Source organism: Amblyomma mixtum, chromosome 3, assembly GCF_055824585.1.
Source record: "Amblyomma mixtum isolate Tamu chromosome 3, ASM5582458v1, whole genome shotgun sequence".
Classification (NCBI taxonomy): Eukaryota; Metazoa; Arthropoda; class Arachnida; order Ixodida; family Ixodidae; genus Amblyomma; species Amblyomma mixtum.
The window spans coordinates 344,365,613-344,382,494 of record NC_143014.1 but is presented as its reverse complement, the minus strand read 5'-3'; the positions used below and the strand labels follow the sequence as shown (position 1 = coordinate 344,382,494).

The 16,882-nt window shown below is 53.3% G+C and overlaps 1 pseudogene; it reads right to left on the bottom strand.

Annotated features, from left to right (window-relative positions):
• Nucleotides 1-9,078: 9,078 nt before the first annotated feature.
• On the bottom strand, nt 9,079-16,082 carry LOC149356200 (uncharacterized; annotated as a pseudogene).
• Nucleotides 16,083-16,882: the final 800 nt, after the last annotated feature.

The window sequence follows — 16,882 nt, the reverse complement described above, 5'->3', positions numbered from 1 at the left end:
GCGAGCAGAAACACAAATGTCATGGTGAATCGCGTCACAGCCGCGGGGTGCGGCATCCTTTCGCGCTTTTTTACAAAATAGCTGGGCCTATGGGTGCTTCATATTTCCGAAATTACGCCGAACACAAGAGGCGGTGAGGAACGCAGCACACATAACGAACTCTGTCTGAAAAGTATGTTGATGTTCAGCACTCCTCGTGAGCTCAGGATTGGCTAGAAATGTGCGCTAGCAAAACTTGAAGAAAAGAAAACCTATTGGTGTTTCGGCGCTCATATCCCTTACACGATCAGAATGACATGCAAGAATGGGTCGATGCACTATATGGTCACGATCTTTCAGGGCATTCATATTGACAGTTGATCCCGGATATATCGGACCCGGATTTTTGGAATTATTGCCTGCATCGTATATGCTAATTATTACGTTGCAAATCGTCTACAAAAGTTCACGAAAATCACGCACTATATTGATGCATTGCAGTGGCCGTTCGGCATAATGAACTGCGCACTGCAGCTTTGCTAGTCGCGCTTTTCCGAACCTCATCGCTCGCGTAGACGGGTCAGCTGCGCGTCCTTGGCCGGCTACTGGTAGCGCTTGCGCTGGGAAATCATAATGCAAAATGAACGTGGAGGAAGGTTGAGGGGGCCTTCAATCTCTTGCATTCATTTTTAATGCAACATCGCAGTTTTCTGCTTATGCGAACTATTGTAAATGATGCCTTGCGGCGGCCCTCGCCCAGTGCGCTTCACCTCCGATGGCGTCGCGGAAACTAGCTGTACAATAATGTAATTGAACGACAGTCTTTTTGTAATATATTGCTAATGAGATTATACATAATATTGATACAGCTCTGGAGTGGAAGAAGTAGAAGTGTATCGCCATCTTGCTTGTGGCCGCTCGGCAGCATGGAGCTTTCTTCTGTCCCCGGTTCTATGACGCGTATTATACGTGACAAATCTGGTGGAAGTGCGGGGAACGCTTCCAGATACACCTAGCCTACCGACAAATATGGAACTCACCCCAGCTCATCACCGCGACCGCCGCCTGTGTGGATCATGTCCTTAATTCGGAATTCTTCCGGCTGCAACAAGGCGAAGCAACCTCGATTTTCGGAGGCACCAGCTGCCGCGGAAATTGAGACCAGGCTCCCAGCGCAAATCCTCTGTCATCAGCCGCAAACACTCTCGTCGTTTCATGACGACGTGGTCGAGGACGCCGAGGATTGGCTCGAGATCTTCGGGCATGTTGGCCGTAACAACGCCTGGAGAGACAACCGTAAGCTCCACATTGTCTATTTCGCGCTTGAAGATTAGGCCCGGACATGATTCGAAAACCACGAAGCTTCATTTACATCCTGATAGGCCTTCTCCTGCAGTCTGATAGCCACTTACCCAAATGCAGACCGTCGAGAGCGAGCAGAAGCTGTGTTACACTCGCCCAACCAGCGCCACAACGAGACTGTGTACACATGTACTACGAGGATATGGCTCACCTTTTCAAACGCGCGGATCCGAACTAGACGGAAAACAACAAACTTCGCCACCTTATGCGGGGTGTCAAGCAAGAGCTTCTCGCAGGACTCGTGCGCTGTCCACCGCGCACTGTGGCAGAGTTTCTCACCGAGGCGGTCACTATGGAGAAGACGCTGGAACAGCGAGCCTGCCAATACAATCGCGACGTCAGCTCCTTTGGGCGTGATCCCATCTCTATGCGTCTCGGTAGCCATGCGACCTTCCTATGCCAGCCGGTCCGATCTGTCGTCAGAGAGGAACTGCAAGCTTTCCGGATGGCGTCCGATACGTCATCTTTCCCGTCACTGAGTGAAGTCGTCCAGGACGAAGTGCTGCTGGCACCACAACAACACCAAATTTCTGAGGTTCCTAGCCGGCTTGATGCAAGGCCCACGTATGCGTCCATGCTACGTCAGGCCTCTGGGTACCTTGTCACTGCCACAACTCCAGTAGTGATCCCACCGAGCTCCTTTCGTGGCCAAGCTATGCCAGCCTACCAGCAACCGCGAGACAGTGATGTGCGGTGCTCCCTGGATCGTCGGCCCCGCTGCTATCAATGTGGCGAGGAGGGTCACATATACAGGGGATGCCCATACCGCCGCGTGGGCCTGCGTGGTTTCGTGCCGGATGACCGGTGCCCACAGAACGGGGAACGACCACATGAGATAGCATCTCATCTCTCGTCGCGGCAGAACCACATCACTTCTGGCCACCGAGGGGCTCGATCCCCGTCGCTGAGGTGCAACGGCTCCCCAAGCCCCAGTCAAGCTGCAGGCTACTCCGGACGCCGTTCTCCCAGTCCATGCTGGGAAAACTGATTCCACCGGCCTCTGGATGCGAGGACTTGTGAAGATCCTCCTACGACACTACCACGCGACGATGTTTCTCTGGGAGTGAGTAGCGACAGCATCCGACAAGCTATCTCCGATTTGTGTGTTACAATTGATGGAGCCGGTGTGACCGCGTTGTTGGACACCGGTGCCGATTATTCCGTTATGTGCTTTGCCCTTGCTCTGGAACTGAAGAAAGTTTTGACACGGTGGTCGGGGCCTAGAATTCGCACTGCTTGGGGTCACCTGACAATCCCCGCCGCCAGATGCACAGCTCGTGTCGATATCCGTGATTTTGAGTACAGGGTCGTCCACTCTTAGTTAGAATGCGCTAGAGCATGGCCGCACTCTTTGGAGGGTCACTGCTTCCGAAACGGCTGCGCATCGAAGCGAAGTGGCAGATGTCGCGAAGCACCACGTCCAGGTACACCTTCTCCTGCGCCACTTTGCTGCGATGAGTGACTGTGTTGCATGCAGTGGCCCTCTGAAGAGTGCGGCCACGTGCTAGCGCGTTCTAAGAGTGGACGACCCTGTACGTCGGCGAATTTGTAGTCCCCCGTGCATGTTCCAGGGTCTTGGTCCGTGGTCTCGACTTTCCGCAGACGGACGGCGCTGTCATTGTTATGCACGAAGGACGGATCACGTACTCAACGAAACGGGCCGTGCCGCGCACTGACACAGATGGTTCACGCTTCAGTGGTATCGTTACGGAGTTACGTTCAGTGGTATTGTTTCTTCCTGCGTACGCACTTCGTTCTTCCTCACGGCCCATGCGTAGCGCGTGACATTTCCCCGTTCGCAGAAGAAGCCCTCTGGGCCAGTCAATCAATCTTAGTCCCCAGAGTGGAAGGGCGTTAGCCGTGCGACATGCACGACTTGGGTTTTCCTTGAGCGGCGACCTTGCGTAGATTGGGGAGAGACCATAGTTCAGGTCATTGAGGCGAGCAAGAACGATGAACGGGCCTGTGTAGTGGGACAGCAGCTTTTGTGATGAACCACGCTTGCGTACAGGCGTCCAAAAACATACAACCTCACCGGCCAGGTAGCAGACATCCTTTCGCCGGCGGTCGTAACGCTGCTTAGAGCGATCCTGCGATGCCAAGGTGCGTATCCGTTCAATCCGACGGGCTTCTTCAGCGCGATATACAGTGTTGGCAATAGAAGGCTCGGTGTCGAGAGAGAAAGGTAAGATGCTGTCAAGGGAGCTTCGAGGCGGACGGGCATAAACAAGGAAGAACGGGCTGTAACCAGTTATTTCATGCATCGACGTGTTATAGGCGTATGTAATGAAGGGAAGCAAGTCGTCCCAGTTCTTATGGCGGGAATCGACATACATGGCAAGCATGTTCGTAAGTGTCCGATTGGTACGTTCAACCAGTACATTTGTCTGAGGGTGGTACGTCGTCGAGTGGCGAGAATGGCATGAACAAAGACGGAGAAGCTCTTCCACAACGTCCGCCGTAAACTGGCGACCATGGTCACTGATAACAACTCGAGGAGGTCCATGCCGGAGGATGACAGCATGAAGAAGAAAGAGCGAGACTTCAGCAGCGGTGCCGCAATGTAGGGCGGCGGTTTCACAATAACGGGTGAGGTGAACAACGCACACGATAACCAAGTGGTTACCGTTGGACGAGCTTGGAAACGGGCCGAGCAGATCGAGGCCAACTTTTTCATATGGTGTGCTTGGAGGTCGCACTGGATGCAGGCGTCGAGGCGGAGAAGTTATGGGAAGCTTGAACCGCTGACACTGCACGCAGGTGGTCACGTAGCGCTGAATCATGCGACGCATTTTTGGCCAGTAAAAACGTTCTTTGATGCGATTAAGGGTGCTGGCAAACCCCAAGCGCCCAGCCGTGACGTCATCGTGCATTGCGTGTAGAACAGAGGAATACAGAGTAGCCAGAACGACGAGGATAGAGCGCGCACCTCCAGACGAGTAATTTGCTCTATAGAGTAAATCGTCGCGAATGCAGAAAGGGCTTGCGGATGTCGGGTCACGGGCTTCAGCAAAAAGCGGCGCCAATTGTTGACTGATCCTTGCGTTGTTCGGCCTGGAAAGTGCCAAGATCCGGAAACTCTTGGGAAACGGCAGCGAGATAGTCGTCAAAGTTTTCATCATCGGAAGTAGTAACCGTGAGCGGCAGCCACGAGAGGCAATCTGCGTCGGCGTGTTGGCGGCCACTTTTGTAAGACACTTTGAACTTGAACTCTTGCAGGCGTAGTGCCCAGCGCGCCAACCTACCGCAGGGGTCGCGTAGATTCAGAGGCCAGCACAGGCAATGATGGTCTGTGAGGACTGTAAAAGCACGTCCATAAAGGAACGAACGAAACCATTCTACTCCGAAAACAACGGCGAGACACTCTTGCTCTGTTACAGTGTAATTGCATTCCGACTTGCATAAGCGACAGCGTGTTGATTGCCCTCATGGCGCTGGATAAGCACAGCAACCACGCCGATGCCGCTGGTGTCAGTGTGGAGTTCAGTGGGTGCAATCGGGCAGAAATGACGCAGTATTGGCCGTGAGGTATGGACAACCTTCAGCTGGCGAAACGCGGAGTCGCATTCGGGAGTCCAGTGGAAAGGAGTGTCTTTCTGCAGGAGACTTGTAAACGGGTGGCCTAAATCAGAAAACTTGGGAACGAAACGCCGAAAATATGAGCAAAGATCTAGGAAACTCCTGAGCTCTTTCACTGATTTGGGCTCTTTGACACTGCTTACAGCTTCAACCTTCTGCGGGTCGGGCCTCATGCCATCCTTGTCAACGAGATGACCAAGCACAGTAATTTGCAGTTCACCGAAGCGACACTTCTTGGAGTTCAACACGAGGCCCGCTCTCTCTATGCAGTCTAGGACAACGGCTAAGCGGATGTTATGTTCGGCGAAGGTCCTTCCAAAAATAACAACATCGTCCACGTAACACAGGCAAACTTTCCACCTCAGGCCACGTAAAAGAGCATCCGTAAATCGTTCAAAAGTGGCAGGAGCGTTGCAAAGGCCGAATGGCATAACATTAAATTCATACAACCGTCAGGTGTCACAAGCGCCGTCTTCTGTTTGTATTTGGGGTGCATCGGGATCTGCCAGTATCCGGACCGTAGGCTGAGTGGAGGCAGTCAATGACATCATGAACGCGTGGGAGCGGGTAAACATCGTTCTTTTTGACAGCGTTAAGCCGGCGATACTCGACACAAAATTGCCATGTGCCATCTTTCTTTTTGACGAGGATCACTGCAGCAGCACACGGGCTTGAAGATTCCTGAATAATACCGCGGTGCAACATGTCACGGAGTTGGTCATCGATTATCTGACGTTCGGAAGGCGAGACGCGGTATGGCTTCTGTCTAATCGGTTGTGCAGATGCAGTATTGATCATGTGATGGGTACGGGAAGCTGGAATTGGCGGTGGTTGGTCGCGACTGAAGTCAAACACGCCCGCATGCTTCATAAGAACGGCCGCTAGTACCGGGCGGTCGCTGGTGGGTAGAGATTTGTTGACCATGTCTAGGAATTGAGAGTCGCTCAGGTCGCGGCGTCCAGTTGTACAGGAAACGTTGTCAGTGATCACGGACACTGGCACAGAAAAACGTTCTTCAAAGTCGGCAAGTTTTAAACCACATGGCAACACGGCAGCTTCGTTGGAATGAATGACAGTCCAAAGAGTTGCATGGCCCTTGGTCACAGGGACGAGGCTGTGGGGTACCAGCACACTTTTCTTTGCGCAGTTCCACCATAGCATCGAAGGCCTCAGAAACAGCGCTCGAGGACACAACGGGAACGAATATGGCAGACATCGCTGGAACGACGGTATCTACGGAGACAGAAAACACTTTGGCAACCACCGGTGAGTCTTCTATGAGAGCTGACCGAAGGCCAGGACTTAATGATATGCCGCCACTGCGGAAGTCGAGTGTAGCGCCGCACTGCTGTAAAAACTCAATACCTAGGATGATGTCGTGCGTAGAACGAGGGAGCACCGTGAATTCAGTTCGGAACACGTATCCAGCGATCAATACATTCACAAAACAAATACCAATCGGAACCAATGATTCTCCTCTACACCACAGAATATGACAGTACTATCCCAAGCGAACGTTATTTTACGATCCAGACGGCTCTTGAAAGTTGAACTCATCACCGACACTGTGACACCAGTGTCCACTAAGGCCATGACACAAATACTGTCCACTAAAACTTTAATGCGGTTCCTTAGCATAACAATTGGCAGAAATTGGCAGAGGAATTGGCAATATCGATGATGGGGCGACCGCACCTCCATCGGCCGCACACGCTAGTTTCCCGGTAACGGTGAGGAACAACGTTGGGGAGAAGGCTAGCGGCGAGAGCGGTGCGGAGGTGGAGTCAGGCTTCAGACAGAGGCAGGGGAGTCGTTCCGTAGTGGTGCGTAACTGGATGGGCGCTGAGATAATGTAAATACATGGCCATGAACAGGCTCATTCGAACTGGGACGACGGTGCGACCGTTGGCGCTGGTAGTGGGAAAACTGGGCCCGGCGACGGCAGAATCTGGAGATGTGATCGATCAAACCACATCGGTAACAAACTGGAGGGTCGCGGGGACACTCGAAATAAGACTCCTCGTATCCTGTGTCGAAGTGGCCATCGTACTCCGGCTGCCGCAGGTGGCGTTGCGGGGGAACTGGCGCAATGGGGTTCGGGCGGGTGATCCGGGTAGCGTCGCTGTAAACGATGCCAGTGGCAGTGGTAGGGGGTTGACTGGACATACTCCAAGGGGAGGAGCGGTAGGCGGGAACTGCCTCCAGAGAACAGCTTTAATACGAAACGTCACTGGGGCGCACAAGATCTTGATATCGGGAGAGTTCTTCATGGACGACTGTCGAATGACGTCAGAAACAGTCACATCATTCACAGGCTCGTGGAAATCCACGCTGGCGACGGTGGGGACGTTAGACAGGCGGTCGAACTTGGGAGTAATTCGCCGCAGCTTAAGAGCTCCAAAGGTGCGCCAGTGCTTGATGATATCCGTTTAAGAGTCTAAATTTTCTGTACTATTAAGCAAACTGTAGACGTCCTCTGCGATGCCCTTGAGGAGATGGCCAAAGAGATCTTCGTCGGACATGCTGGGGTTAACGACCCTGCACATCTTCAATACCTCTTCTATATATGTCGTGCAGGTCTCTCCAGGCACTTGCGCTCTCTGAAGCAAAGACTGCTCAGCGCATTTTCGTTTCGCAACGGTATCCCCAAATCAGCTACGGAGCTCTTCCACGAAACGGTCCCAACTCGTTAAAGAGGCTCCATGGTTTTCGAACCAAGTTAACGCGGTACCATCCAGAAAGAAAACGACATTGGCCAGCTGCAGAGTGGCATCCCAACGGTTGTAGTTGCTCACCCGCTGGTAATTGGTGAGCCATTCATCCACATCTTCGCCAGCCTTCCCGGAAAACGTCCGCGGCTCAGGATAGTGCTGCCAAATGGGCGCTGCTGCTCCGGTCGGACGTGCGGCGGCTTCCTTGGTCATTTTCACGGGCAACGGTGGCAATCCGCCAATTCTTCGGCTGCAGCGGTTTCGAGAGGGGTCCGTGGTGATCGACCCAGAACCAACACCACACTGTTACAGGTTCTATTTACAAAGGTTATTTACATAGGCAGGTCGATCCGAGCCTGGCGCGTCAGCTGCAAGATACCGAACTTCTTCTTTTTCTTCCTGCATGAGCACTTCTTCGTTGTTCTTCAGGGCCCATGCGTAGCGCGCGACAATATATTGTTACGTAAATGCAGGCACACAAGGAGTAGTCACTGAGGGATGCTGACAGCAGCTCAGTCGAACCACCGCCGACAGCCCAGCACTGTCTTCTTCGTTGTCCACTGACACAACTCCCGGCGGCGAAAGCATCGTCCCGATGCTAAGTGGAAGACGGAACAGGTGCACGGTATGGCTTGAGGCGAGCCACGTGAACAACGTCAGTGGCAGGGGAGGGGGGGTGACGACGGAGAATCGAGGGGGGCAACCTCATAGGTCACGTTAGTCACCTGACGGAGCACGCGATAAGGGCCCTTATACTGATGTAGTAGTTTCTCTGAAAGGCCGACACGGCGAGAGGGATGCCAAACGAGGACGAGTGATCCGGGCGTGTAGTGGACTGGGCGATGTCGGCGGTCGTAAACTGACTTCTGGTAGGCCTGGGAGGCGGTGAGACGGTCGCGGGCGATTTCGCGGGCCATGGTTGCTTGACCGATGGCGTCACGTGCGTACTCCGTGGTCGAGGCCGAAGAAGGCGGCAGGAGCGTATCCAATGGCAACGCAGGATGCCGGCTATACAAAAGATAGAAAGGCGAATAGCCCGTGGTGTCATGCCGCGATGAATTGTAAGCAAATGTTACATAGGGCAAGGCAATGTCCCAATCACGATGGTCGGGTACGACGTACATAGATAGCACGTCAGTGAGGGTCCTATTCAGGCGCTCGGTAAGCCCGTTCGTTTGAGGATGGTACGCTGTAGTGAGTTTATGCTGCGTGGAACAGGACCGGAGTATGTCGTCAACTACCCGCGACAAAAAGTAGCGGCCGCGGTCCGTCAGCACTTGGCGTGGGGCACCGTGATGAAGGATGACATTTTGCAACAGGAAATCGGCGACATCAGTGGCGCAACTGGTTGGCAATGCACGTGTGATAGCGTACCGAGTGGCGTAGTCAGTCGCGACGGCGATCCAACGGTTGTCGGAACTGGACGTAGGAAAAGGTCCGAGGAGGTCTAGTCCGACACGATGAAAGGGTTCCAGAGGTACGTCGATAGGCTGCAGAAGGCCAGCAGGCAAAGTGGAGGCCCGCTTCCTGCGTTGACAGAGGTCGCAGCTGGCAACGTAACGGCGAACACTACGGTAAAGGCCGGGCCAAAAGAAGCGGCGTCGGACCCGATCGTACGTGCGGGAGACACCGAGGTGTCCCGCGGTGGGCAGGTCGTGTAGTTCCGTGAGGACAGAAGAGCGGAGACGTTGAGGAACGACGAGCAGGAGCGGAGGGTCGTCAGGGCGAAGGTTGCGGCGGTATAGGATGTCATCCTGAAGAACAAAGCGTTGGAGCGAAGGATCGGGGTTGGCACAGGTGATGCGGTCAATAAGGGGATGCAAGGAGGAATCTTGTCGTCGCTCGGCCGCGATGTTAAGCAGATCAGAGATAGCGAAAAAGCCGGGCCGAGGTCATTGTCTCCAGGATCTTGCGGCTCCACAGGGTAACGAGACAGGCAGTCAGCGTCTTGATGTAGGCGCCCGGACTTGTAGACAACGGTGTAAGAGTACTCTTGGAGGCGCAATGCCCAACGACCAAGCCGGCCTGTGGGGTCCTTCAGCGAAGAAAGCCAGCAAAGAGTGTGGTGGTCCGTGACAACTGAGAAAAGACGGCCAAACAGGTAGGGTCGAAATTTAGCGACCGTCCAAACAAGGGCGAGGCACTCGCGCTCCGTTATGGAGTAATTGCGCTCGGCGGTGGAAAGAAGACGGCTGGCGTATGCAATGACACGGTCTTGACCTTGGTGACGCTGGGCGAGCACAGCGCCGATACCATATCCGCTGGCGTCTGTGCGAACTTCAGTTGGCGCCGACGGGTCGAAATGGGCCAATATGGGAGGTGAAGTGAGCAATTGGATTAAGGAAGAAAAGGCCTCTCCTTGGGCAGAGCCCCAGGTAAAAGGGCTGTCTTTCTTAAGGAGGTCGGTGCGGGGACGAGCGATGCCAGCAAAATTTTTGATGAAACGGCGGAAATAAGAGCACAGGCTTACAAAGCTGCGCACGTCCCTGGACGATTGGGGAAGAGGGAAGCCTTTGACGGCTTGAACTTTAGCAGGGTCCGGGCGGACTCCCGAGGCATCGACCAGATGGCCAAGGATGGTCAGTTGGCGACGAGCGAATTGACATTTCGACGAGTTGAGCTGCAGCCCGGCCTTACGGAAGACAGAAAGAATGATCGTCAGTCGTTCGAGGTGCGTGGAAAATGAGGGCGAAAAAACCACGACGTCGTCTAGGTAACACAGGCATGTAACCCATTTAAATCCTCGAAGCAAGGAGTCCATCATTCTCTCAAAGGTAGCTGGCGCATTGCAGAGACCGAACGGCATAACTTTGAACTATTATAAGCTGTCTGGTGTGACGAATGCAGTCTTTTCACGGTCTTGGTCATCTACAGCAATTTGCCAATAACCGGATCGAAGGTCGATGGAAGAGAAAAATTTGGCTCCGTGAAGGCAATCCAAAGCGTCGTCAATTTTGGGGAGAGGATACTCGTCCTTTTTCGTGATGCGGTTAAGGTGCCGGTAATCAACGCAAAAGCGCCAGCTCCCGTCCTTCTTTTTAACTAGGACAACTGGTGAGGCCCAAGGACTCGACGAGGGCTCTATAATGTCTTTAATAAGCATTTTGTCCACCTCCTGCTGAATGATGTTCCGTTCTGTACTGGAGACCCTATACGGACGTCTGTGGATAGGAGCGGCGTCACCGGTGTTAATGTGATGCGTAACCACAGAGGCCCGAGCCAAAGGGCGGTTGTCGAAGTCAAAGATGTCGTGAAATGAGGAAAGAAGGCACCTGAGGCCGTGAGTTTGTGCTGGTAAGCGGTCAGGGGCAATCATTCTTGCGTATTGGTGAGATGGTGGGACGTCGGACTCGCGGCATTTCGGAGAGGGAGGTACACAGCCAGTGACAGCTGAGACAACGCAGTCGGAAGCAGGGCACATCGTGGCGAGTGACATGCCTTGGGGAAGCGGCTGAACGTGCGATGAAAAGTTGAGGATCGGAAGGGATGCTCGATTGGCAAACATAGTGACCACTGTATGTGCGAGGGCAACACTCCGTGTGAGAGGCACATCAAGGGCCGGAGTAACGATGTATTGGCCATCGGGAACTGGTGGGACGGAAGAGAATGATACGTAAGTGACGGCTGCGGGGTTCAGGCGGACAAAATCCACGGTACATAGGCGATGGCCAACTGGAGCCGGAGGCTCCTCGTTAAAAGGTAGGGCGAGCTGAACGACACTTGTGGCGCAATCAATGAGGGCAGAATGTTCGGAAAGAAAGTCAAGGCCAAGGATGAGGTCATGAGGGCAGTGTTCGAGGACAGTGAAGAGAACCGAAGTATGGCGGCCGGCGATTGACACACGGGCTGTGCACATTCCAACGACAGCGGAAGTACCGCCATCGGCGACACGAACACCAGCGGAGTGGGCAGGAGTGAGCACTTTTATTAGGCGACGGCGTCGACAGGCATTCATAACAGAGACGTGCGCTCCCGTGTCAATGAGAGCGGTAACAGGGATCCCGTCCACGTCGACGCTAAGTATATTCCGTCGGGCATGTAGAGTCAAAGGAGGATTTTCAAGGTCGGTCGTCGGAGCAGCATCACCCCCAGACGCTGCAGCCATCAGTTTTCCGAACGGGTTCGAGCATACGGGCCAGGAGATGACGGGCGGCGAGTTTGGGGCAACGGAGATCGACGTCGGTATGGCGACGACGAGCGGTTGGTTGGAGGGGCCTGAGCGTCGGAGCTTGCGAGCTGTGGTTCATGGGGCGACGACGAGCGGCGGGGATAGAAAGAATCAGGATAGCGGCGGTAGGTCGATGACGGACGGCTTCGGCAGTGTCGGGAGATGTGACCAACTCGGGAGCAGTAAAAACAGATGGGCCTGTCGTCAGGTGTTCTCCACTCATCGGGGTTGCGGCTGCGGCGAGTGTGGTACGGATGTCGGGCATCGAGCACAGGAGAAACATGACGAACATCTGGGCAACTAATGGAGCATACAAGTCGGATCCCGAGATTGGCGAATTCTTGTCGGACAACAGCCTGTATAAGGGATACTGCAGGGGCACTGTCCGGTACCGATAAGTGAGAAACTGTGGGAGACACTGCCTCTAGTTCTCGGCGTACAAGTCGGGTCAGGCTGTCGGATGTTGGCAGGGAGCACGATTGGGAAGAGTCTACGCAGGACGACGTTGCCGCCGTGTTCGGCAACCGCGTGAACTGGGGGGAAATACGGCGGCTTTTCGCTTGTTCAAACCGGCGGCATTCTTTTAAGATGGCGTCAACCGTTCCACAGTCCTTGTACACCAGCAAGTTGAAGGTGTCGTCTGCAATTCCCTTGAGAACGTGACCGACCTTGTCACTCTCTGACATGGCGGAATCAACTTCCATGCAGAGGGCTAAAATTTCCTGAATATAAGACACATATGACTCTGTGGACGATTGTGCGCGGCATGCAAGCTCCTTCTTCGCAGCCAGCTGACGTCCGAATGGCTTACCGAACAATTCGGTAAGCTTCTGCTTACACAGGTCCCAACTGGTCAGTTATTCCTCGTGGGTCTCGAACCAGACCCTTGCGGTGCCCGTCAAGTAGAAAATGACGTTGGCCAACTTCATCGTGGGGTCCCACATGTTGTGTGTGCTCACACGCTCGTACAGCGAGAGCCAGTCTTCGACGTCCACGCCATCGGTACCGCAGAATGTGCCCGGGTCTCGAGGGTGGGCTAGGACGACAGTTGGCGTGGCAGGCGCGTCGGTAGCTATCTCGACGGATGGGCTCGTCGGGTCAGCGGTATGGTGGCTCGAACCCGCGACCTCCACCAAGAGATGTTACGTAAATGTAGGCACACAAGGAGTAGTTACTGAGGGATGCTGTCAGCAGCTCAGTCGAACCACCGCCGACAGCCCAGCACTGTCTTCTTCGTTGTCCACTGACAATATATATACCCACGCAAGGCAACAGCGGCGCCATCTGTTGGCGCGCGGCTGCGGCGTTGCTAGGCAACGGCGGCTAGAGGTCACTTGTGGGCCACGGCATACGGCTGAAGTGCGATCACGCGACGAGCCGAGCTGTCTGGCGTAGTGTTGCTCTCGCAACAATATAATAGACCTCGCTTTCGAACCCGACTGCGGCGGCCGCGTATCCATGGAGACGAAGCGCAAAAGGCGCCCGTGCGGTTTGCAATGTCAGTGCAAGGGCACCGCGTATCCAGGTCCCCAGGAGGTCGAAATTATTCCGGAGACGTCCACTACGGCACCTCTTCTTCCTTTGTTCTTTCATTACCTCCTTTATCCCTTCCCTTACGGCGCTGTTCAGGTGTGCACAAACTTATGTGAGACAGTTACTGCATAATTTCCTTTCCTCGAAAAATTGCCGACGATTACATTACTTCCTAATGCGAAAGTTGAGCACAGCTCATCAGCTCCTTCAGCTTTTCGATACATTGAGGCAAAGAATTCGAGCAAGACATGTATGTACAATTACACACAACTTGTTATTTTTCACATATATTCCTCCTTCAAGAAACACTCCACTAACAGTTCTTGATTGTAATGAAGGAATCTTTGCGGACGGAGAAATAGATGGATATATGCTCGACTTACTACACTAACAAGAGAGAGGACACAACATGCGCACACTACCAACTGTTTATTGCATGGAAAGGTGACATATTTAAACATACAGCTCAGGCATGACACTCATCGCATGATCACTCCGAACCCAACACGTGAAAAAAAGAATCTTGCACGGCAGGTTGAAGCAGCGATGTGAGCGACGAGCGCATGTACTCGAGCAAAGGAAGGACTTGAACACATAAAAGGGTCCACTGTACAAGAAAGGTACTTAAGAAAAATGGCCTGAGGGGCGAGTACCTGAAGTAAATTTCTTGTACAGTGGGCCCCTTTATGTGTTCAAGTCTTTCCTATGCTTCAGTACATGCGCTCGTCGCTCACATCGCTGCTTCAACCTGCCGTGCAAGATTCTTTTTTTCACGTGTTGGGTTCGGAGCGATAATGCGATGAGTGTCATGCCTGAGCTGTATGTTTAAATATGTCACCTTTCCATGCAATAAACAGTTGGTAGTGTGCGCATGTGGTGTCCCCTCTCTTGTTAGTGTCCTTGTTGCGCCGCAGTTCATTTCATCATGCACTTACTGCACCAATGCCTGGTTCTCAAAGACGAGGTCTGCATAAGTATTTCGGAAGGTTTTCACAGCTGTGGGAGCCGTTACGAGCGAGAGGAACGAGATGTTCTCCCGCATAAGTGGTAAGAAATTCCCGCTTGTCATTATATCTGCATTAATGTCCCCACCCACCCTGCCACCTTGGCAGGTGGTTTCCGGCACAACACTGTCAATGCCAAAGCATGCAGCGCACATCTGTGACTACCGCCACGTAGCTTAAAGCACGATTGAGCCGTCCAGTGTTCCAAGAGGGCAGTTATGTGCCTTGCCTCTGGTTAAGGCGTCCACCGAGATGTGTGAGACAGACACTGCTCATTTCCTTTCGTCAAAAACCAATTTGCAAATTTTAACCTCTGCTTTCTAAGCCCCCGCTCTATTGATTTCGCAGCTGTGGGAGACAGATACTGCGCATTTGCTTTCCTCAAAAAAATACCGAGGACACTTTAGAAATTCTAACGTGTGTTTGGCGAAATCCTAGTGGTCAACCCACAGCCGCTTCCCCGAGCCGCTTGGCGCGGAATCACTGGGCCGCTTCGGAGCCGTGCGTCTCACTCACTCGACTGCAACGAAGTGTCTATGGGAGGAGCGGCTGTGCAGCTGCCACCTCCGACGCGCGCGCCCTCGTTCTACCGCTACTGTGTGACGTCACGTTTGGTATGCACAGCTGGGCCCCCCACTGGTGCGCCGGTTGCTAAGAAGGGGACAACGGAGACGCCGCGAAACGCAGAAACGGGCGCTTAAGACCTGCGCTCTAAAACAATTTTCAACGCTCTCTCACGGCACCGCTCAGCATTCAGACGACATCACATATGATTACCTGGATAGGAGACGTTTTATCTGCCACCCCGCAGCACGCATCCTTCGCTGCTGCACTCCCGGCCATAAGATCAACCTGTCTGGCTACCCGCCCACGCGTGAAGCTCTGAAAACGTAGGGGTCGACCGACTAGCCCGAGGACTAACTAACCGGTTGGCCGAACCCACGGACGCAGACAGTGTTGCCAAGGACCCCGAGACCTTTGCCGAAATCACCAATCTCCACAGATAGACGAGACGTCATTTCCCGCCTCCCCACCCCTACTTCAAATGAGCGCAAGTCACCGTGCTCCGCAGGTTTCAGACACACTCGATCCCTAGCCATACTGGATTTTCACTCCTCACAGACAGGGAATACGAGCCCATCTGCCAAAATTGTAACCAGGGAGAAATCGCCACCTAGGCGCATATCCTCTGGGGTTGCTCGGGGATCCCGCCCCCACGAACCTTACTGCGAGCTCCATCCGAGGACGGATGGAACCAACTCCTCAGAAGGCCTGACAACCCCAGCACTCCTTTCGTGGGCTCAAGAAGTCGCCCCCACCTGGGGGCCTTACCAAGCCCAGCTGCCCTAAGTACCTACATGCAATGGAAATAAAGTTTTTTCTCTCTCTCTTTCTGCCTGAAAAACTATCGCGATGTACGGCATTGGCCCGTTTTCTCTTATTTTGACCAAGATACCGGTATAGGCGCCCAAACGCCAATAGCTTTATTTAGTGCGACTGCACTATTCTGTAGGGTAAACCCCGAGCAGGATCTTGCAATGTTTGTACGCTTGCGGTCTTTGTATTTGTGGGTTTCGGCGAACTGAAATAAATAAATAAATATAACTGCAACGAATATCCGTGACTGGGATTCGAACCCGTGGCGTCAACAGACTAGCTCCGCTGGCCACTGCGCGAGAGCACTACGCTCTCTTCGTAAACCGAACGCACTTCGCGTAAACTGCAGCACACACTCACGCTGTGCATTGTACATCGTCTAAATCATCAAATAGCACTGCTCTATAAATAATAGTCGCGCTTTTAGAAGAGGCATGTGCGTTGCATGTATTGACGTGGATAACACTGCGGCGCAAAAAAAGGCATTGGAGCAATGCGCTTTTACGTTGGCAACTTTGCTGCAGAAATAGGCACTGCAGAATTAGGCAAATCGGCACTAACGACGAAAATATTGGAGGGCGCTTAAGCTTCGCCTTCCGAAGTAGAACGCTACAGCTTGCTACAACGCTGCCAAGGAGTCTACGGAACGTCTTCGCCCGTTCTGCGCGACGCCCTGCCCGCTGAATAAATCGCTGGGAGTCTCTAAGAGGCCTATGGGAGTCTGTAGGTGAGCTGAGTCAATGAAACCTAAATCGCGCTTTCAGGTACGTGGTGCCGGTGCCCGCCTTGAAAACGCTATCCTTTCGAGCAATATTTAGCGCTAAGCAATGCTAAACCGCACGAGTTTTACAGCGTTAGCTCTACTGGTCGCCTTCCGAGCCTCCGAGTTATTGGGATTCACGGATAGAATCCAAGATGGCTGCCTCCATAGCAACGACATTGTATTAGAGCGTGAAGCTCTACTTCTCGCGCTCCAGGTCTCAGCGGTATGCGTTATAAGGCAAATCGTAACCCAGCGGTTTCCATGGTAACCGAGGTAGTTACATAATAGAATAAAACAACACTCAGCAGTGTGATCCCCAAGCACCAAAACACAAAACTATCTCAGTCCGGTACAGAGATCCGTCTGGCAAGCGTCACAGTCGGACCACTTATTCCCGACATTCATG